Source organism: Pantherophis guttatus, chromosome 17 (assembly GCF_059756535.1).
Source record: "Pantherophis guttatus breed Tessera chromosome 17, ASM5975653v1, whole genome shotgun sequence".
NCBI classification, from domain to species: Eukaryota; Metazoa; Chordata; class Lepidosauria; order Squamata; family Colubridae; genus Pantherophis; species Pantherophis guttatus.
Genome location: NC_142079.1, coordinates 6,702,888 through 6,725,397, shown reverse-complemented (window position 1 = coordinate 6,725,397; position 22,510 = coordinate 6,702,888). Strand labels below are relative to the sequence as shown.

Here is a 22,510-nt window from a genome sequence, read left to right as displayed (position 1 = left end):
TCTCTTCCTCCCACCCTCCCCCTCTCTCCCTTCCCCTCACTCTCTCTCCCTCCCCCCTCTCCCCCACCCCCTCCCTCCCCCTCCCTCCTTTCTCCCTCCCTCTCTCTCTCCCTCCCCCTCTCTCTCGTAAATGCCATCAGCAGGAGATTTATGTCTTTCCCCACCTGCGTAATTTCTGGCAACTCTGCTAGAGGAGACGGTGGAAAGCCTTGTACTAACCAGGGTTTAACTTTAAAGCGCAATATACCTTACGTGTGTGTGTGTGTTAAAGCCAGATTGGTCGCAGGGGGTGCAATGTAGGAGCATCAAGCGAGGCGGTTACCCTGATCTCTTTCCTCCCCACCCTCCCGGTTTCAGATTCGGAACGTGGGTTTATAATCCTCGAGCGCGATTATAAAGGGCGAGGCAACCGCCGCGGCGCCCGATCTTCCTTTTTGGTTTACTCAGAAGTTAAGTCCCAACGAGCTCCTTCTGCACTTTCCACGGGGCTGGGGCTGGGGGGGGGGCGGCAAATGTACACACTTTACGTGGGGGTCAGCGGCGCCTCCCCAAAGACACGCGTGACTTGCAGAGAGGCTGCGCTCGGCCACCTGAAATGGCAGAAACTGAGCCATTTGCGAACCTTTCTCCCCCACCTCCCACCCCCCCAAAAAAAGGCCGAGAAAAGGGGAGAAACCGCGTTCGTTTTTCCGAGGGTTGATTCCTTAGCTGGCCGGGAGCTGAGGTCTCCCTTTTACAATCGGAGCCCTCCGAAGTCTTTCCAGGGGCTCCGTTCCCAAGGAAGCGCGCCAAGGGCGTTTGCGAACCTGGCGTGGGGCGTGGGCTTGCAGCACCAGCCGCCGCCGCCGCCGCCGGGTCCCCAGGCATTGGCGATTTGGGGGAGGAGGAGGCTGGAGTAGGTACAAATCCCTCCCAGCGCTTTTTGCCTGAGCGAAAAAGTTTGTGATTCGGGCTCCCGTCCTAGGGCGTGGAACTGGCGCGCCTCTATATAAAAAGGTTCCCCGACCAGGCAGGCTCGGAGCTGGCTGCGCCCCCCGCGGTTGGCCCTTCGGTTCGGTTCAGAGCGCATAAAAGTGAGGCCCGAGCAGCGGAGCCGAGAGGCAGAGCGCGACGCGGCGGATTCCCCCGACCGGTCGGTCGGTCGGTCGGTCGGGCTTCGCGCGCGTCCCCCCTCCTCCGTTTCTTTCCCCGAGGGGGGGGAGGGAGGGGGGAAAAAAAGGCAGCGGCGGCCGCCTCTTTTGTGGGAGGGAAGGCGAAGGAGGCAGGCGGATCGAATCGGGGGCAGATTTGTTCCGAAGTGAGCCGCTCCGGGAGGACTCGCCGGCCCCGGGAGTCAGGTGAGTGGCAGCGCCTCTCGGGAGAAGCTCACGGCCGCCTTTCCCAGTGGGTTTTCGGTAACTTTCCCCGCAGGGATTCTGGTCAGCGTTTAAGGGTCACTTCCCGGCACCCCCCCCCCCCTTTGGGCTTCTTTGAAGACTCTTGTGCGGCTTAGGCTCAGAGACACATAGCTCCACCATTGATTTTGGCCCGTGTGATTGTTATTATTATTAGTATTATTTGGGGGGTTCTGGCAGTCAGTTTAGGCCTTCGCTGAACGAGGAAGTTCCTCTCCCGGTGCCTCTCAAGTTGCTAAGACTACAGCTCCCATCGTCTCCGCCCGTTCCTATTTGCCGCGACGCTTGGCGGGGCTTCTGGAAGCTGCCCTCCAAACTCACCTAAGCCTCTCTCTCTCCTTTCAAGCTCAGGGGCGTGAGCTGTACGCCTCCCCCACCCCCGGCAGGATGTCCCTGTCCAGACTCCCACCGAAAAGCATCGGGGGGGGGGATCGCAGCAAAATCACCGACCCCGGTGTGTGTGTGTAGGGGAACAGCGGCCGCAGGTTTTGTCCGTCGCCCGAGGCGCTTAACTCCGGACAGCGCCTTCGGGGTTTGCGCGCCGCCTTTGGGAGACCCGGTGGGCTTGAGGCGCGGCCAAGCCGATCTTGCGCGTTCGGCAAACTTAGCGCAGGAGCGGCTGTCCTTCGCTGCGTGCCGGAGGCGCGGAGCCCAAGCCGAGCGCATCTCCGCCGAGCCTCCCCTTGACCCTACTCGTCCAGAACTGGGTGAGACTCGGGAGTCCCGGGACGTGCTTTTCCTTCTCTAGATTTCCGCCCACTGCTGAGCTTCCTGCCCGCGCAGAGTTCCAGCTGTGCCCGTGAGGAAGGGCGTCTCCTTGAAACTCTTCCTGCCGGCTTAGCCTGGAGCCCGCCACCTCGGCGCTTTGCCTTCGGGGGAGTCAGCAGGTGCCGCAAACTGACCTGCTCCCTCCAGAATCTGGAACCCGAAAGGTTGGCCCCAGTCTTTACCCACGCACTAAATCCCATTGGCAACTACTTCCGAGCTCTGAACGTCTTCAGAAGCACCCGCGTTCTGGGGTGGTGGGATCCACGACCTGAAATTAAGCGCCACCGCTCAGGTTTACCCTTAGCTTTTATTTACGTGCCTTCTGCTCTGTTTTCTAAGGCAAACTCGGAAAGTCCGCCCCTTGAAGCGAGCGGACGGGGGTGCCGGCTCCCTCCAATTTCCCGCTTGAGTTCTTGGGGTCCTGAATCAGGGCTGGGGGCTTCTAAGAACCTGCAGCGCTGATTCGTCTTTTCACGTGTCCGGGTGGAGGGGCCGCCTTCCAGAATTAGCCTCCATAAATTAACCTTTCCATCCGTTAGGATATGAAAGGAAAGGTGCGCGCGCGCCTTTGTGTGTGTGTCAGGAGGAGGAAACTGGATCAAAATAAAAGGAAAAACAACGCAAAGAAATGACTTGTGAGTTTGTTCTGCTTTGACACCCTTCTCAGGATTTCCAGAAAAAAAAACCTTTTGTGGAATGGATTTCGATGCGCGCGCGGTGCGTGCCGCTTGCTTCCCCGCACCTTCTGCGGAGATGGGAATTCGAGGCTAGAAGGGGGTTAGCTGGGCGACAAATGACAGCATTCTAATCCGGATTGAAGCCGGTCCCCGAAGCGCGTTTCTGTCACGTGAGGTTGGGATGGGATTAGCCAAGGTCCAGCGGGAACTGCTCAGCTGCGGTCAGTTTCTGGAAGCGGAAGTGTTCTGTCATTGAAGCTGGCAAGTCCGAGTCCCGGAGCTCGAAAATTCGGGCGCCCAAGGCGCTCTACTTGGTGCCGTCCAGATGATTTAGTCTTTCGCTCCCATCAGCTACGGACAGCTTGGTCAATGTTTAGGGAGCGTGGAGGGCTGACGATCGTGGGAGCGCTGGATTGTCTGCTTCTCCATTGGGGTACCCAAAAAGCACCTTCTTTCCGTCCTATCTTTGTGTGTTTGGAGCCTTGTGAGGATGTGGGGAGTCGTTTCTATCACAACCTGATAGAGAAATCTGACTTTAGACCAGTGTTTCTCAACCTTGGTAGCTTGAAGATGGGTGGACTTCAACTCCCAGAATCCCCCAGCCAGCAGCGCTGGCTGGGGGTTTCTGGGAGTTGAAGTCCACCCATCTTCAAGCTTCCAAGGTTGAGAAACACTGCTTTAGACCGACAGGTTTAGAGAAAGTAAAATTCTCGGGTCTCACCCCAGGCAGCCCCAAATCCTGCCTTTACCTCCGGATCCTGCTGCCTCTTTCCCTCCCCTTCTCCTCCTAAAGTCGCCTCAACTCCCTCCGGCTATCGGGAGTTGCGAGCGGGCTAAACAAGCGAGCGGGCACCTTAGTGGCACAAAACCTCCGTGGTTTTTTTTTTGCCCGTCCGTATAGGAAACGAAAAGGGAGAGAGGACAGCGCGCTCCTTCGCAAGATCCGTCTGTAGGAGCGAGAGGCGGTGGCCGGAATCAGCCATCAGATATGCGGCGGTTCCAACTCTCATCATCCGCAGCCGGGGGTGGGGTGGGGGGGCGAGAGGAGTAGGTGGCCAATAACACGGTGCCAGTTGAGGTTGGGGAGCGGCCGGGGGTTCTCCGCTGTCCCGCGCGTCTATCCCTTTGCGCTAAAACTGGGTGTGGGGCGCGCTTTCAGGACCTCGGACAGCTCACGCCGCGCTTCCGAATGAGAGTCGAGAGAAGCGGCGGCGGCGGCGTTTTCCTCGGTCTGGGCGGTTCAGCCGCGGCGGTTGCGATGTCACACTCACGAATGGGGCTCTCGCGGGTTTCGTTGGAAAATCTGACTCCCTTAAAAACGCGTGAAAGTGGCTAGCCTTATGTATTTCTAACCAGCAATACCAGTAAGATATAGTGCTTGAGCAGAGGGGCTGGACTAGAAGACCTCTAAGGTCCCTTCCAGCTTCTATTCTAATTCTAATTCTATTCTATTCCATTCCTTTTGCTTCTACTCATTCTTCTCCTACCTCTTCTGTCCCTCCTTCTCCTTCTCCTTCTCCTTCTCCTTCTCCTATTCTATTCTATTCTATTCTATTCTATTCTATTCTATTCTATTCTATTCTACCTTATTCTACCCTATTCTACTCTATTCTACTCCCTTTGCTTCTACTTCTCTCATTCTTCTCCTACTACCACTTTTTTCCCTCCTTCTTCTCCTTCTCCTTCTCCTTTTCCTTCTCTTCTCTTCTCTTCTCTTCTCTTCTCTTCTCTTCTCTTCTCTTCTACTTTACTCTACTCTACTCCTATTCTATTCTATTCTACTCTACTCTACTCTACTCCTATTCTACCCTACTCCTATTCTACCTATTCTATTCTATTCTATTCTATTCTATTCTACTCTACTCTACTCTACTCTACTCTACTCTACTCCTTTTGCTTCTGCTTCTCTCATTCTTCTACTGCTACCTCTTTTTCCCTCCTTCTTCTTCTCCTTCTCCTTCTCCTTCTCCTTCTCCTTCTATTCTATTCCATTCCATTCCATTCCATTCCATTCCATTCCATTCCATTCCATTCCATTCTATTCTATTCTATTCTATTCTATTCTATTCTATTCTATTCCTTCTTTCTCTTCCTCCTCCTCCTCCTCCTGTTCTCTTCTCTTCTCTTCTCTTCTCTTCTCTTCTATCCTATCCTATCCTATCCTATCCTATCCTATCCTATCCTATCCTATCCTAAGATAGAAGATAGCCAATTTGATCTAGCGTTTAAAGCACCAGGCTAGAAAGCAGGGGACTCTGAGTTCAAGTCCCACCTTAGCCATGAAAACCAGCTGGTTGACCCTGGGTCAGTCACCAGGAGATTGTGAGTTCTAGTCTGTCTTTAGTCATGAAAGCCTGCTGGGTGATCTTGGGCCAGTTCCTCTCTCTCTCTCTCTCTCTCTCGACCCAACTCACCCCACAGGGTTGTTGTGAGGAAAATAGGAGGAGGAAGATGTGTTGTATGTATTCACTGCCTTGAGCTATTTGTAAAAATAATAAAGACAGGATACAGATTTTTTTAAAAAAGAAAAGACTGTCCCAACGATCCTTAGACAATCCCAGATTCATTGCCCAGTGGTAGGGATGGAAATCCATCTGAAACCTTAGAAAACTTTTGCTGAGATTGAGTTTTGCTTGTATTACTTTCTATGAAGCAAACAAACGAAGTCCAAAGGTGATCATCCAAGATGCTTTTTCAGTTCTGATGAAGTTTCTTGGGATGAGAAAGTGAGTCTTCAAGGAAAATCAAAGTTGCCTTTTGGAAAAAGCAGTTTGGGGACAACCACGACCTGAATGACTGAGAACCTCCATAGATCAGTGGGTCTCAACTTTCCTAATGCCGCGACCCTTTAATACAGTTCCTCATGTTGTGATGACCCCCAACCATAAAATTATTCCTAAAACCATTGAAAATATGTGTTTTCTGATGGTCTTAGGCGACCCCTATGAAAGGGTTGTTCGACCCCCAAAGGGGTCCCAACCCACAGGTTGAGAACCACTGCCATAGATAAACAAACAAAATGACATCAAACCATCCTTCTCTTCTGCAAACTGAATGTTTCTGATGCAGATACTGTCTGTCTAAAGTATATGCCTACGGGGATTTCTTCGAAAGGCATTATCGTTGATCAGGTCCACACTCTCTTACAAAACCATGGTTTGCTAAATAAGCCACAGCAGTCCTGGTTCCACCAAACGGCTAACATAAATGCTGGATTTCCACTACAGCAAAATAATAATAATAATAATAATAATGCAATTGATGGTTGATGCTGAATGATGGCTGAATGATGTTTCTCTGATGGAGTTTGGACTGAAGGCAGCTTTAGTAAAGGGGAAAAAAAGCAACTAAATTCTAATACTATCGTAGGGTTTGCTCCTAGGTAAGTGGATATCACATCTGGGGCAGAGGTGGGTTTCAGCAGGTTCTGACCAGTTCTGGAGAACCGGTAGCGGAAATTTTGAATAGTTTGGAGAACCGGTTAGTAAAAATTCTGCCTGGCCCCGCTTCCATCTATTCTCTGCCTCCCAAATCTGAGCTGATTGGGAGGAAATGGGGATTTTGCAGTAACCTTCCCCTGGAGTGGGGAGAGAATGGAGATTTTGTAGTATCCTCCCACTGGATAGGGAGGGAATGGAGATTTTACAGTATCCTTCCCCTGGAATGGGGACGGAATGGAGATTTTGCAGTATCCTTCCCCTGCCACGCCCGCCAAGCCATGCCATGCCACGCCACGCCCACCAAGCCACACCCACAGAACCGGTAGTAAAAAAAATTGAAACCCACCACTGATCTGGGGGTTTTGTGCAGACCCCGATGACTGTGCAGTCAATCATAACTTATTTCCTCCATGCGTAAAATAATATGAAAAAAATGGTGGTGGTTGTTAGTTGCGAAGTCGTGTCCGACCCATCACGACCCCATGGACAACTTTCCTCCAGGCCTTCCTGTCCTCTACCAACCCCCGGAGACCATTTAAGGTCACACCATCATATCTTTTTGCCTTTTGGTCCTGTCCATGGGGTTTTCAAGGCAAAGACACCGGAGTGGGTTGCCGTTTCCTTCTCCAGTGGATCACGTTTTGTCAGAGCTCTCTGCTGTGACCTCTCCGCCTTGGGTGGCCCTGCACGGCACAGCTCATAGCTTCATTGAGCTACTCAAGCCCCTTCGCCACGACAAGGCAGTGATCCATGAAAGGGGGCAAAAAATGGACTGTTTACTTAATTCATAGACACTTTGACCGAGATGATTTATCCTCCAGTGGTTGCTTCCAAGAGTTGTTGATAGATGAAGAGAGGTCATGGCCAATGTCTGTGGTCTGTGAGATGCCCCTGGGCCTCTCACTCTCCTGCTTAACTTCTACAGGAACCCATTGGATGAGGTCATCTGTTGACCCACAGTCAACTATCATGAGTATGCAGATGACATTTCAGTTGTACCTCAGGGCGTTCTTGGTTGACCAAGTGATGCTATCAAGATCTTCTCTCAGTTCCTGGAGGCTGTTGAGGTCTGGATGACAAAACCAAACGGGTTTGTGATTCTTCTGATGCTGGGGCTTCCCATCTTTAATTCTGAAGAGAATTTAATTTCCTCAAACGCAACTGGTGCGGTTTGCAGACCTTCCAGGACTCAGTGGTCCTGCGGGTGGCAATTGTGGCCGGGAAGACCTTTTCATACTTCCATCAGATGGGATACTTTTCTCGCAGTCACTTATGCCTTGGTCATGAATGGACTATTGCGTTCATCCACTTGGGGCTGACCTTGAAAACCGTTCCGAAGATACACCGTATTTTTCGGAGTATAAGACGTGCCTTTTTCCCTTCCACCTTTAAAAGACGGTGGAAATGTTGGTGCGTCTTAGAATACAGATTACAGCCATTTTTGGCCTCCCGTGCTCGTTCCATTTTTGCAAAAAAACAGGCCCATTTTTCACCTGATTCAAGAGTGGTCCTCTTGAATTGGGCGGCTTTAGAAACCGAAATTATAAATCAAAGGAGGAGAATTACAATCAAACGAACCAGAATGTGCCTTAGTTTCATGTGCGAATGGAGCCGATTTGAGTGTACTGAAAAATTCTGAGTTAATTCTTTCTCTCTCTCTTTCTCTCTCAAGAAAATAGCAGCATTACCCATTCAGTTGCATGTATGATACATAATGAATCAACATCTCTGATTGCCTTTAGCTGGGATAACTTGTTCCAGTAATTGTAGAAATATATATATTTTTTCCCCCTGAATAAATGGGCATATGCTTTTGTTTCTATTGGTACATCTGGAACTTCCTCGACTTGCTTGCAGGTGCTCTGATGTTAAGTAGAGAGTGGATATCATCACGCCGAGCCAATTTTCTTAGTCATTGTTGTTGAACACATTCCTATGAGTTGGATCCTCAAAACCCTCTTAAACCAAAGTCTGGCAACCGCAGTGCCTGGGGAAACTCAAACAAATCACACCTTTTGTGTTAGTTTAGCCAGCACCTGGCTGTCCTCTCAGCTCCACGTACTTCACATATTTATATATTTACAGATCCCTCGCATCCTGGAAATAAATTGTTTCAACTCCTAACCTCAAAACAATGCTATAGAGCACTGCACACCAGAATAACAAGACACAAGGACATTTTTTCCCCGAACGCCATCACTCTGCTAAACAACTAATTCCCTCAACACCGTCAAACTATTCACTGTTTGGATTATTATTATTCATAGTCTTCTCATCATTCTTATCACCCATCTCCTCCCACTTATGACTGCAAGACTGTAACTTTGTTGCTTGTATCCTTACGATTTATATTGATTGTTTCCTAGTATGATTTGATTGCTTATTTGTACCCTATGACTATCATTAAGCGTTGTACCTTATGATTCTTGACAAATGGATTTTTTCTTTTTATGTACACTGCGAGCGTATGCACCAAAGACAAATTCCTTGTGTGTCCAATCACACTTGGCCAATAAAAAATTCTCTTTCTTTCTTTCTTTCTTTCTTTCTGTCTGTCTGTCTGTCTGTCTGTCTGTCTATTTATCATTAAGTGTTGTACCTTATGATTCTTGATGTATCTTTTCTTTTATGTACACTGGAAGCATATGCACAATACTAATTCCTTGTGTTTCCAATCACATTTGGCCAATAAAGAATTCTATTCTATTCTATTCTAGTCTAGTCTAGTCTAGTCTAGTCTAGTCTATTCTATTCTATTCTATTCTATTCTATTCTATTCTATTCTATTCTATTCTATTCTATTCCAATGCATTCAATATTCTATTCTATTCTATTCTATTCTATTCCAATCCATTCCCTATTCTATTCTATTCTATTCTATTCTATTCTATTCTATTCTATTCTATTCTATTCTATTCTATGCTATTCTATGCTATTCTATTCTATTCCATTCCATTCCATTCCATTCCATTTTCTATTCTATTCTATTCTATTCTATTCTATTCTATTCTATTCTATTCTATTCTATTCTATTCCATTCCATTCCATTCCATTCCATTCCATTCTATTCTGGATGTTGAAAGATGTTAACGTTAAATTCTTATTCTTGAGACTTCGATGCCTTAATCATCCATCCATTTTTATCCACCACATCTCTAGTCTTTTTTTTGGATTGTTTTGGAACTGAATAGGTTCATCCTCAATGGCAACCCAGTTTAGCTTCAGCCAAGGAGGTGATTTATGACCCTTCAACACTGTGTTGCTAAACTATGCGCTCTAATTTGTGCGTGTTTTAAAAGGCAGGCTGATACACGCAGAAGATATGCAGAAGAGCGCGAGTCCGTTCTTAAATCTTCCACCGACCGGAGATGCCTCGCATTGAAATTTATCTTGGTTTGCACATGTGTGGACCCAAACACTTGCCTTGTTTATATGCTGCTTGCTCTCCCTGCTTAAGAGTTGCCAGTTTTCCACATCTCTATAGCAACTTTCCTGCTTTCGTTTAGAGTGTCTGTTTTAGATCTGATACTGCAGGTAGGTTTACTCTTCATGCACTTGAGCATGAAGTTACTTTTGTGATTGCAAAAGAGTGCATTGTGTTTGGCCCTTTCAGTCTCGGCTTCAGACATTCGAGATGTTTGCAGTTTTATGTGCGTGCATGAGCTACGCTGTCCTTCTGCGAAGGTGTGATCTTGCGCAACTGTGCTGAGAACTGGGTTTTAACACACACCTTGTCTTTGTGATTAACCAAATGTCAGGCTTCGCAACGCACGTTGCTTCATCTTACCTTAGTACATCCCAGTCTAGCTCCGAGGAGGATTAGCTCAAAAGCTTTCGAGAGGGTCGTTCCTTGGAGCACAGAATCTCTTTCTCACCCATGGTTCATTGTCTTCCGATTTAAGCGTTTCGGCTTGCTTTTTCCTAAGTGCACCGAAGACCACTCAACCTTCCGTGCCCTCGCTTTTTACCATCATCTCCATTATTCGTAATCTTCTGAGAAGACCTTTGTGGTCTCAAATGTATTTCTTCCAAACAGCAAGAGGTAATGGGGGTTCGGTTTTGTTTGACATGAGTGGCAATGCTGGGTATTTTAATATCTGTTATTAGCGGAGTTGCAGAGTAGTGCAAGAACAAATGGGCCACGGGGGGCAGGAAGCTCAAGGTACCAATAAAAGAGAATATTTGTAGCTCAGGGTTGAAATGAGGGGTCCTTGGTGCACTCTGAGCTGGGTGGTTTTCTTGCAAACGTTTCATGATCTAATTAGGTAACAACTAGGTAACTAGGTAAAAGAGCCTTGGTGGCACAGCAGACTAAAGTGCTGTTAAGTAGCACCAGCTGCCTGCAATTACTGTGAGTTCAAATCTCCCCAGGCTCAAGGTTGACTCAGCCTTCCATCCTTTCGAGGTAGGTAAAATGAGGACCCGGATTGTGGGGGCAATAAGCTGACTTTGTATAAAAAAGAACACCACTTAGGGAGGGGCCGAAAGCCCTACTAAGCAGGTATATACAAAAGTATGAAGGCTATTGCTTAACGCATTGTAAGCCACCCTGAGTCTCTGGAGAACGGGCGGCATATAAATCGAACAAATAAATAAATAAATAAATAAATAAAATAAACATAGTCAGTGCTAGAGAAAATGGGGTTTGAGGAGGAGGAGGAGGAGGAGGAGGAGGAGGAGGAGGAGGAGGAGGAGGAGGAGGAGGAGGAGGAGGAGGAGGAAGAAAAAGACTATGGGGTCCTTAGTGTCTCTGAGCTTGGTTCTTTTTTTGCAGACGTTTCCTGATCTAACATCATTTATGCAGAGGAAGCTCAAGGGCTGATCCTATGGTAACTTTGTAGGATACAACTTCTGTGGCCTCTTAGCCGTTCTCCGCTACCAGTTTTACGGCTCTTCCTTGCTCTTTTTTTTTCCTTTTCCTTTTCTCTTTTCCTTTTCTTCTGTTCTTTTCTCTTATTAGCTGGCATGTGGTGCTGGACAAAAATCTCTTACGGGCACGAAGAGATTCCAGACTGATGACTTGTTTGACTCTTTCCTCGGGCTCATCCTGGTCATCTCCTACAAAGACTTGTTAGCGGATAGAAGTGAATAAACAAAACTTCGGGAGGGTTTTGGGGTTCACCAAAAGTGTCCTTGTGACCTTCAGACCCTCTCCAGAAGTTGCCACTCAAGAAGACTGTGCAACATATCAGAATTTTTTTTAAAAAAATACATAGAGACTAATGATATGAATTAAGTTTAAACAATTGACATTAATTTTAATGAAGTTTAAATTTAAAAGAGATTAATGACGTGTCTCTTTGCTGGCCCTGTTCTCAAGAAGAGGTCCTTCAACACACCCAAAATCACATGGCTTTGCAGTAGACAGAAATTGCCCTTGTCCCACTCAGTGACCGTCACGTAGAGTTCAATTCCTGGTGATTCGTGGAAATATTCACAGAGTTTATTTCTGACTCTAAAGTTTCCTAGTGGTGTCCCATCCAATGTTAAGTAGGCCCTATCTAGCTCAACCTTCCAAAATTATATAAGGCCAGTTGTGTGCTGCAGTGGTGGGTTTCAATTTTTTTTTTAACTACCAGTTCTGTGGGCGTGACTTGGTGGGCGTGGCATGGCTTGTTGGGTGTGGCTTGGTGGGCATAGCAGGGGAAGGATACTGTAAAATCTCCATTCCCACCCCACTCCAGGGGAAGTAAAATACTGTAAAATCTCCATTTCCTCCAGATCAGCTGGGACTTGGGAGGCAGAGAATAGATGGGGGTGGGGCCAGTCAGAATTTTTACTACCAGTTCTCCGAACTACTCAAAATTTCCGCTACCGGTTCTCCAGAATTGGTCAGAACCTGCTGAAACCCACCTCTGGTATGTTGCCATCTGCCTGGTATTTAATGTTCTACATAATACTGAATATGTGCATCTGTACATATGGTACACCAGGGGTGGGCTTCAAAAATTTTAGGAAGGGGTTCTCTGCCCAGTTGCTGGGTGGGTGTGGCCATGGTGGGCGTGGCTTAGTCAGCCCCCGCACCATGGTGAGGGGGCCGTTTTTGCCCTCCCCGGGCTCCAGAGGCTTTCCTCGAGCTTCCCGGTGGGCGAAAGAGGCCTCCCCAGGCTCCGGAGGCCCTCTGGAGGCCAGAATGGGCCACGTGGGGACTCCTGGGAGGGGCAGAGTGGGCGGGGCCAGCCAGGAGTGGGATTTGGGGGTTCTCCGAACTGCACAGAATCTTAGCTAGAGGTTCCCCCGAATCCTGCGGTACACCCAGTTTTGAAATCAACTCCAAAGCAAAACTGCAACAAAGCTGAACGATTTAGAATAGGGCCTGGTGGCTCAGCAGACTGATAGCATTGTGGTTAACACCAGCTGTCTGCAATTACTGTAAGTTCGAATCTCTCCAAGGCTCAAGGTTGACTCAGCCTTCCATCCTTTCTAAGGTAGGTAAATTGAGGACCCAGTTTGTGGGGGCAATAAGCTGACTTTGTATCAATATACAAAAGTATGAAGGCTATTGCTTTACGCATTGTAAAAAAAAATTCAGTTGAGAATAAATCTTAACATTTCTTTTTTCAAGATTGTTAAAACTAGGACATGCAGTTCAAAATAAACAAACAAATCTCAATCGAGCATAAAATATGCAGAACTTTCTTTAAAAAAAAAAAAAAATAGAAGGCGAAGCCAGCCATGCAGATTTTAACCCAAGATCTTAGAAAACCAACCCCACTTTCGGTACTTACTGCCAGTCTCCGTAGCTTGGCACCAGCTGTTCATTAACTTTGTCTTCCAAAGTGGAAGGGAAAATATCAAAAGAGTTACAGGCACTTGCTAACATCCCGGTGGCTCTCAATATTTATGCAAGGTTTTAAAAATCTCAACGGCTGGCGTGGTGGTCTCATTTTCCCCTCCGTCCCCTCATTTCCTTCTGGCTCCTAATTCTTTCTGTGTACCTGCCGGCTTGCAGTAATTTGAAGAATTTTCAGAGGGTGGTTAAAAACAGCCCTTTGGAAGGAGAGGTGTGAAATGAAATCTGCACGTTCACATTCAAAGACAAAAAACAGTTCTTAACTGGGCTTGATTTCTTTTAAACAGTGTTTGGAGATTGTTATGTGTGTGGAACCTGGTCTTTGGGTGTTAAGTGAATTTTGTTGTATGGGTATACTGTGTATACACATACAATGACAATCAAGTTATTATTATTATATAATTTTATTTTTAAAAAACCTCAGGCTCCTCAGGAGTTTCTTTAGTAGCCTACTACAAAAAGAAGAGGAAACACAGAATTGCACAATTAATATCAGGGTTTCAGAGTCAAGGTGCTGTGCAATCCTTTTTTTTCGAAACCGGCTCAGATTTTTGGGTTTAAGGAAGGAGAGAGAAAATGGTGCATAATTCATAAACCTCCGGTTTAGGCACATGTTGAAATGCAGTCAACAGAATTACAGTCTTGGGCTTTTTTGAAAAGGGAATGTGGTGGCTCAGTGGCTAAGACACTGAGCTTGTCGATCAGAAGGTCGGCAGTTCAGTGGTTCGAATCCCTAGTGCCGCGTAACGGGATGAGCTCCCGTTCCTTGTCCCAGCTTCTGCCAACCTAGCAGTTCGAAAGCACGTAAAAAAAAAATGCAAGTAGAAAAATAGGGACCACCTTTGGTGGGAAGGTAACAGCGTTCCGTGTGACTTTGGCGTTGAGTCATGCCGGCCACATGACCTCGGAGACGTCTTCGGACAGCGCTGGCTCTTCGGCTTTGAAACGGAGATGAGCAGCGCCCCCTAGAGTCGGGAACGACTAGCACAGATGTGCGAGGGGAACCTTTACCTTTTTTGAAAAATGGAAAACATTTTCAGGAAAACCTAACATTGCAGTGTGCAGCATTCTTTTAAGGTCCACCTTAAACTCTGTGCGGCTGCAGCCCAGCTCTGCCTCTTAAAATTCTCTTCCCTGCCAATCCCCAGGAATATTTCATTTACCACCTGTATCTGCCATGAAAGAGCATGATGTTGCAATTGTAATTCCCTGCATCTCCTACACAGGCCCCCTGTCTTGGCACTTCATTGCCACATTATATGGGAGCCTGAAGTTCATTTCGCCATCTTCTTGTACGGACATGTTGTCGCAGATGGACGCCAGCAGGCCTCCTAAGACCTGCTGTGTCTAAAAACTGTTGGCTGGAGTTACTGCCAGATTTATCCTCCAGAAACGAGAGACCGTGTTGGAGGTCAAAAACATCCACATTGGCCTTTGCTAATGACGCGAGGAGCAAAGGAGCTTTTTAAAACCGACAGCGTCTTGTTTAGGTGGCACGTTTCTATGAAATCAGGGCCATTCATTCTGTATCATGCTTCTTCGGTTGAGGGATACTTACGGTCAATAAAGGAGAATATTTGTAGCTCAGGGTGGAAATGAAGGGTCCTTGGTGCTCTCTGAGCTTGGTGGTTTTCTCGCAGACGTTTCATTACCCAACTAGATAATATCATCAGTGCTGCACTCTAGACTCTATTCCTGAGTCCGGTAGGAAAAACGATAAGGAATTTATTTATTTATTTATTTATTTATTTATTTATTTATTTATTTATTTATTTATTTATTTATTTATTTATTTATTTATTTATTTATTTATTGGTTCAATTTATTTGCCACCCTTTTCCGGAGACTCGGGGAGGCTTACAATGCATTAAGCAATAGCCTTCATACTTTTGTATATACCTGCTTAGTAGGGCTTTCGGCCCTCCCTAAGCGGTGTTCTATTTTATACAAAGTCAGTTTATTGCCCCCACAATCCGGGTCCTCATTTTACCTACCTCGGAAGGATGGAAGGCTGAGTCAAACCTTGAGCCTGGTGAGATTTGAACTTGCAGTAATTGCAGGCAGCTGGAAGCTAAGTGCTACTTAACAGCACTTTAGTCTGCTGCACCACCAAGGCTCATTTCAGAATTCCAGAATTGAAGTTAGCATGCCCGTAAATTAAACCAGTTGAGAGGATGCCAGGAACTCAGATAAAGCAGTCAACACGAACATGAACTCAGCGTTTGTTCCTGACAACCGCCATTTGCCTCTCCTTTAAACTCCATCCCCAGGTGTGCCTTGTGAAGGGAATCGGGGCCCTCTCCTTCCTCGTAAGCCACACAACCCACGTTGCTCTCTTCTCCGTTCTTCCCTGTGTGCCCTAGGCTGAGGACAGGGTGGGCTTTGGTCTTCATCTGAACCCCCTCTCCCTTGTTCTACCTCCCCCCTGCTCTGCCCAGCCTGACTCTGCCCTTCCCCAGTTTCCTCCACAGCCAACGGAGCCACTCTCTTGCTCTCTGTCAGCTGTTCCTCTTCCATCTCGGAGTCAGACTCCGACAGGGACATGACAAAAAGCTCCGTGCAATGTCTTAATCAAAGTATGAGAAGCCGGGGAGGCTGTAGATAGAGAAGAGCTGGGACATGCAGACATAAGATCTTACTCACTAAAGGCATCCGACGTGCAGCAAAAGCTGGTTACTGAATTAACCCCTTTTTCAACCTTTACACAATACTCACACAGCTATAAACTAAAACAAACCAATTGTAGGAAACAAGCTTCCTCCACAAATGTCGAATATTGCAACCCTCCCATTCGATCAACCTCTCTGGGTTTGTTGCAGGCATCCATCTGTACACCTGTTTGTGCGATTTTGCTCCTTCTGTTGTAACAGCTTTCTTTATTGATTTTTTTGTTCTTGGTTTGTGCTTCATTGATCCCCATCCAGAGTTGTGCAATTGGAGCATTTAACAAATGATATAAGTACAATAAATAAATAAATACCGTTTGCTTCACACATCAGGTTAACCCCTCTCTCCCCATCCACAATAATCTAGTTTAGCATCATGTATCGATGCAGTTGCTTTAATGAGCTGCTCACTTACCCCTGATGAGCGAACACAGCTATTAAATGCCAGAAGGTTATGTTTCACCCCTGAGAATTTTCCCAGCCTTCTTTTCTTGGGAAGAAGTTTGGAGAGCAAATTCTTTCATCAGTTTAAAGAAGAACAGGCCAGGGGTCAAAAAATGTAGAAAAATGCAGACCTGAATTAGCAGTTAAGTAAAGCTTAACTCACACTCAGCTCTAGAAAGGAAGTAATGGCAAACTCCAACAGTCCATAAATCTTGCCAAGAAAACTACAGGGACTTGTTCTGGCAAATGCCAGGAGTCAAGACTGACTTAAAGGGACAGAAAACCAACCCGATATAGTGGTTAAAGGCACTAGGCGGGAAACCAGGAGACCAAGAGTTTAGTTCTAGTCTAATCTAGTTCTGGAGCGGTGATGGCGAACCTATGGCACACATGGTGGAAGTGGCACACAGAGCCATCTCTCTGGGCATGCCAGCAGTGGTGGGTTTCAAAAATTTTTACTACCGGTTCTGTGGGTGGTGGGCATGGCTTGGCTTGGTGGGCGTGGTTTGGTGGGCATGGCAGGGGAAAGATACTGTAAAATCTCCATTCCCTCCCCAATCCAGGGGAAGATTACTGCAAAATCCCCATTTCCTCCCGATCAGCTGGGACTTTGGGAGGCAGAGAATAGATGGGGGTGGGGCCAGTCAGACTTTTTACTACCGGTTCTCCGAACTACTCAAAATTTCCGCTATGGTTCTCCAGAACTCGTCAGAACCTGCTGAAATCCACCTCTGCATACCAGCCATCGCCTGTTGCTCTTCTGGGTTCCAGCGCGTGCATGTGCCCTGGCCAGCTGGTCTTCGCACACACAGGAGTGCTAAAACCGGAAGAACAGCTCCCCGGCAGCTGAGCAGCTGAGCTTCTGTTTTCCGGCGTGCACATGGCCAGCTGGTCTTCACACATGCATGCATGCCAGAAACCAGAAGACCAGGTGGCCAGAGGTCCTCTTCCAATTTCTGGCTCTTCTGTGTGCATGCGCCAGGGAGCTGCTCTTCCGGTTTTCGACGCTCCACCATGTACACGTGCACTCCCATTTCGGCACTCTGTGCCGAAAAGGTTCGCCAACACTGTTCTAGAGCAACAAAGATGATAAGGGATCTGGAGGCTAAACTGTACGATGAACAGTTGGGAGAACTAGCTATGTCTAGTGTAATGAAGAGAAGAGATAGGGGTGGCATGATAGCCCTTCCAGTACTTGAAGGGCTATCAGCTGGGGTGGGCTTCAAAAATATTAGCAAGGGGTTCTCTGCCTGGTTGCTGGGTGGGCGTGGCAATGGTGGCCGTGGCTGAGTCGACCTCCTGCACCATGGCAGGGGGGCGTTTTTGCCCTCCCCAGGCTCCGGAGGCTTTTCATGAGCCTCCAGGAGGGTGAAAACAGCCTCCTCAGGATCTGGAGGCCCTCTGGAGGCCGGAAATGGCCTACCCAAACTTCTGGTAGGCCCATTTTTCAGCCTCCCCGAGCCTCCGTGCACGCCCTGCCCTTACCTGCGTCCAAAACGGGCCGTGTGGGGACTCCTGGGAGGGGCAGGGCAGGGTGGGCATGGCCAGCCAGGAGTGGGATTTGGGGGGGGGGTCTCCGAACTGCGCAGAATCTTAGCTAGAGGTTCTCTAAAATACAAAGAAGAAGTAACATGTGGAAGCTTATCAAAGAGAGATCCAATCTAGAACTAACGATAAATTTCCTGGCAAGGAGAATTTGTCAGTGGAACAGCTTGCCTTCAGAAGTTGTGGCTGCTCCTGAAGAAGAGATCGAACAGCCCTTGGTGTTCAAGCAGAGGGTTGAACTGGAAGACTTCCAAAGTCCCTTCCACCTCTGTTCTGTATTCCAATCCTACAGTGGCGATGCTTGCACAAACCTCAAAGTGAACGAGCCAAAACCCCGGGCTGAACAAGCCACTCTATAGCCAAGCTTCACCTGCATAAAATCCAACCACATACACCTCTTCTTTTGTAAATATCATGTCACACTATCTTAGCGTTCAGGCTGAAAGCAGAGGGACATCCATAAGAGTATTTCACAAACCTGGCAGGAGCTCAGAAAAAAACAACTATATTTAGCTTTGCTTACACGCTGGCAGCTCCCATCCTTCTCAAGTGAGTGCTTTATCGTTTGATGCACATGGTGGGAAAGTGGATAGACAATGGCTAAAAGGATGGTGATGATGATGATGATGACATGTTATACCTCGTTTCCCCCAAAATAAGACATCCCCATGATAATAAGCCCAATTGGGCTTTTGAGGGCATGGCAATAAGGCCAAGCACTTATTTCAGGGTTCAAAAAAATATAAGACGGGGTCTTATTTTTGGGAAAACACAGTATGTTGAATGCAAAAAATGGGCAGTGAGTGAGTGGGGGGATTTCTCTTTTGGGTGGAGACCAGGAGTGGGATTGAAAAATTTTAGCAACCGGTTCTATGCCTGGTTGCTGGGTGGGTGTGGCCATGGATGCGTGGCCTACTCAGCCTCCTGCACCACAGTGTGTGTAGGGGGGGTGTTTTCGCCCTCCCCGGGCTCCGGAGGCTTTCCTTGAGCCTCTGGGAGGGCGAAAATGGCCTCTCCTGGGCTCCAGAGGCCCTCCAGAGGCTGGAAATGGGCCTGTTTTCGGACTTCCAGAACGTCCAGGAGGCCTGTTTTTCACCCTCCCCAGGCTCCGGAGGCTTTCCTCAAGCCTCCAGGAGAGCAAAAATGGCCTCCTCCAGGCTCCAGAGGCCCTCTGGAGACCAGAAATGGGTCTATTTCTGGACTTCCGTAACTCCTGGGAGGCCCGTTTTCCACCTTCCCAGAGCCTCCACGTGGGTCCTGCACTTCCCTCACATCCAAAACGGGCCACGTGGAGGGGCAGGGAGGGGTGAGTGGGGCCAGCCAGTCCTTGCAACTACCAGTTCGGCGAACCGGATGTAAAATTAGCATCCGGTTCGCCCCCAAACCAGTCCGAACCGGCTGAATCCCACCTTTGGTGGAGACTCTTAGCCTTACATTAGTTGCACCGGACTTTCTGCATCCCTGCACCAAAGAAGGGAGATCGTGTTCTTGGATTTGAACAGAACCGTGAAGAAAAACTGAGGGGGCCTATAAATAGATAAAGCCACAATCTGGCCTGTTCCTTGAATCAAAATGATTTCTCCCACCAGCTTGATTGAAAAGGACGCTCCGTTGCTCCGACCTGTTCTGGCCGCCTGTGATTTATTTATTTATTTATTTATTTATTTATTTATTTATTTATTTATTTATTTATTTATTTATTTATTTATTTATTTATTTATTTATTTATTTATTTATTTGACGCATGATTGTGTCTTTGCTCTGAAGAAGCCCTAAAAGTGTCAGATGAGGAAACTGTTTCAAAAAAAAATGGGGAATGTAACCCTATTGCTTTTATGCAGGGGTGGGCTTCAAAAATTTTAGCAAGGGATTCTCGGCCCAGTTGCTGGGTGGGTGTGGCCATGGCAGGCGTGGCCTAGTCGGACTCCTGCACCACGGTGAGGGAGCGGTTTTGCCCTCCCTGGACTCCGGAGGCTTTCCTTGAGCCTCTGGGAGGGTGAAAACGGCCTCCCCAGGCGCTGGAGGCCAGAAATGGCCCCGTTTCCGGCGTTCCTGAACTTCCAGTAGGCCCATTTTTCACCCTCCCCGAGCCTCCGTGCACGCCCGGCACTTATCTGCATTCAAAACGGGCCGCGTAGGGACTCCTGGGAGAGGAGGGGTAGAGTGGGCGGGGCCAGCCAGGAGTGGGATTTGGGGGTTCTCCGAACTGCACAGAATCTTAGCTTAGAGGTCGTCCCAAACCCCTGAGAACCCCCAGCAGCCCACCCCTGCTTTTATGGGATGGAATGCAGGTAGGCCTCAACGCACGACCACAGTTGAGCCCCCAACGTTCCCGTTGCTAAATGAGACAGTTGTTACATTTTGCCCCATTTTATGACCTTTCTTGCCACCATTGTTAAGTGAATTGCTGCAGCTGTTAAATTAGTTGTTTCCCCCATGGACTCGTCAGAAGGTCGCAAAAGGGAATCCCATGATCGCGGGGACACTCCAGTCTTCACAAATACATAGAATGCTGAAGGTTGGGGAAGATTATTCTAACCCTCTGGCAAAATTAAAGTCTTGCAGCTCCGTAGCTGCTAAATCACTCTCCTTCCAGAGGCCTCAGATCAATAAATCGACTTTAGAAAAGAAAAATAACAGCTGCCTCATCCAAGCCGTGGAAGTCATTTGTCTGTGTCTTCCATGCCTCCCAGTGGTGAAATCCAAATTTTTTTATTACCGGTTCTGTGAGTGTGGCTTGGTGGGCGTGTTGTGGCTTGGTGGCTGTGGCAGGGGAAGGATACTGCAAAATCCCCATTCCCACCCCACTCGGGGGCCAGCCAGAGATGGTATTTGCCGATTCTCCAAACTGCTCAAAATTTCCGTTACCGGTTCTCCAGAACCTGTCAGAACCTGCTGGATTTCACCCCTGATGCCTCCCCTCATGGGTGGCACAGAAAATAAATAAATAAAGCGAGAACCCATTGGCAAAAAACAAAACACAATCCTGTACAAACCATGGTTTAGCTCAGGGGTCTGCGACCTTAAACACTCAAACAGCCATTTTGACCCGTTTCCCACAGAAAAAAGAAAACACCGGGAGCCACAAAACCCTTCCCGTGCCTGACTATTTCTTGAGCGGCCACAAAACTAGCAAATGTAGTTGAATTAAACGTTCTGTCTTCTTCTGAAACTTTTCTTTTCTTGGATTTATCCATGGTTGGCCTACCGGGGGTTGAAAAGCTCAATAAATCGCGTGCCGGCGGGTGTCACATATTGGCGGTTGTGACACATATTTTGAGCGACAGGGAGCCGCAGCAGAGGGGTGAAAGGGCCACATGCGGCTCCAGAGCCGCAGGTTGCTGATCCCTGGTTTAGCTTTAATGTGATGGAACTCGCACATGCTAATTGAAAATATTCTCAGATTTTTTTGCCTCATCACCCATTGGCAACCCTCTGAGGTTGCAATGAATTATTACTTCCGCGCTCCATCTATTTACATTTCGAGGCATTTATTGACCGGTTTAACGCTTTATGTTAAACTAACTAATTATTTATCTTGTTTTAGCTTCTGTGGCTTGTAAAGAACGTTTAATGACAGTGTGAAATACGAACCTGGCCAATTATGGTTTATTCAGCATAGCCATGATTAGGGGGGAAAAAAACCTTAGCTCAGAACTCAGCATGACCAGTGATGGGTTTCAAATTTTTTTACTACCGGTTCTGTGGGTGTGGCTTGGTGGGCGTGGCATGGCTTGGTGGGTGTGGCAGGGGAAGGATACTGCAAAATCTGCATTCCCACCCCACTCCAGGGGAAGATTACTGCAAAATCCCCATTTCCTCCCTATCAGCTGGGACTTGGGAAGCAGAGACTAGATGGGGGTGGGGGCAGTCAGAATTTTTACTACCGGTTCTTCGAGCTACTCAAAATTTCTGCAACCGGTTCTCCAGAACTGGTCAGAACCTGCTGAAACCCACCTCTGAGCATGACCCTATCATCATAAGCCATATTTTGTTTAATAATGCCTTATTGGGGGGAAAAAAACCCTCAATTTTTGATGAGTTTATATAGTGCGTTGAATTAAAATCCAGCAAATCACATGGAAACATAAACCAGGCCCCTCTATCTACTGCACCATATTTTTTTTAAAAAAACCATTATAAGATTTTTTTTTTTTAATGGCTCCTGATAATGATCAGGACTGAATAAATTATAATTGCATCCATTTTAGAGATCCTTGCTTCCAACATATGTTTATCCTATCCTTTTAAACATGCCATACAAAGCAGCTTGCTTTTTTTTTTTTAAAGTGAAAAATAAAACTAGAGTATTGAAAGAAAAACAACGGCAGACAAATTACATAAGGGAGGGAGAATCCAACTATACCAGTAAAGTTAGCGGAATAGGTTGTTAAGCTCATTTGTGATTTTCTTTCCACTTAATATGGGAGATGATAATACGGAGTAGAGAGTTGATCTCTGACCGAAAACTACTTGAAGAAACTAGAAGCATTTGAAATGTAGATTTACAGACGGCTGTTACGTATAAACTGGGTTAACAAAATCACAAATGAGGAGGTGATGAGCCTCCTGGGAAAGCCAAGGGAAATCATCAAAGCCATTAAAAAGCGAAAGTTAGAATATTTCGGACGTGTGATGCGACACCCAGAAAAATACGGCATCCTTCACTTAATCCTGTCCAAGGAAAGATTGAAGGCAAACGAGGTCCAGGCAGAAGAACATCATGGCTTCAAAACCTAAGGGACCGGTTTGGTCAAAACTTAGCAGCATTTTTTCATGCGGC

The 22,510-nt window shown here is 47.3% G+C and overlaps 1 protein-coding gene across 2 annotated transcripts in view; it reads left to right on the top strand.

The window, feature by feature from the left end:
- Positions 1-22,510, top strand: part of NOS1 (nitric oxide synthase 1) — a 181,945-nt gene that overhangs the window by 53,219 nt on the left and 106,216 nt on the right. The window contains exon 1 of one of the 2 annotated variants that reach the window (XM_034405967.3): positions 877-1,337. The exons of the other annotated variant lie outside the window; for it this stretch is intronic. The gene's annotated coding sequence lies outside the window, so the exon portion shown is untranslated. Of the gene's footprint in view, positions 1-876; positions 1,338-22,510 lie in introns of those variants that run through there. 2 annotated transcript variants of the gene reach the window in all.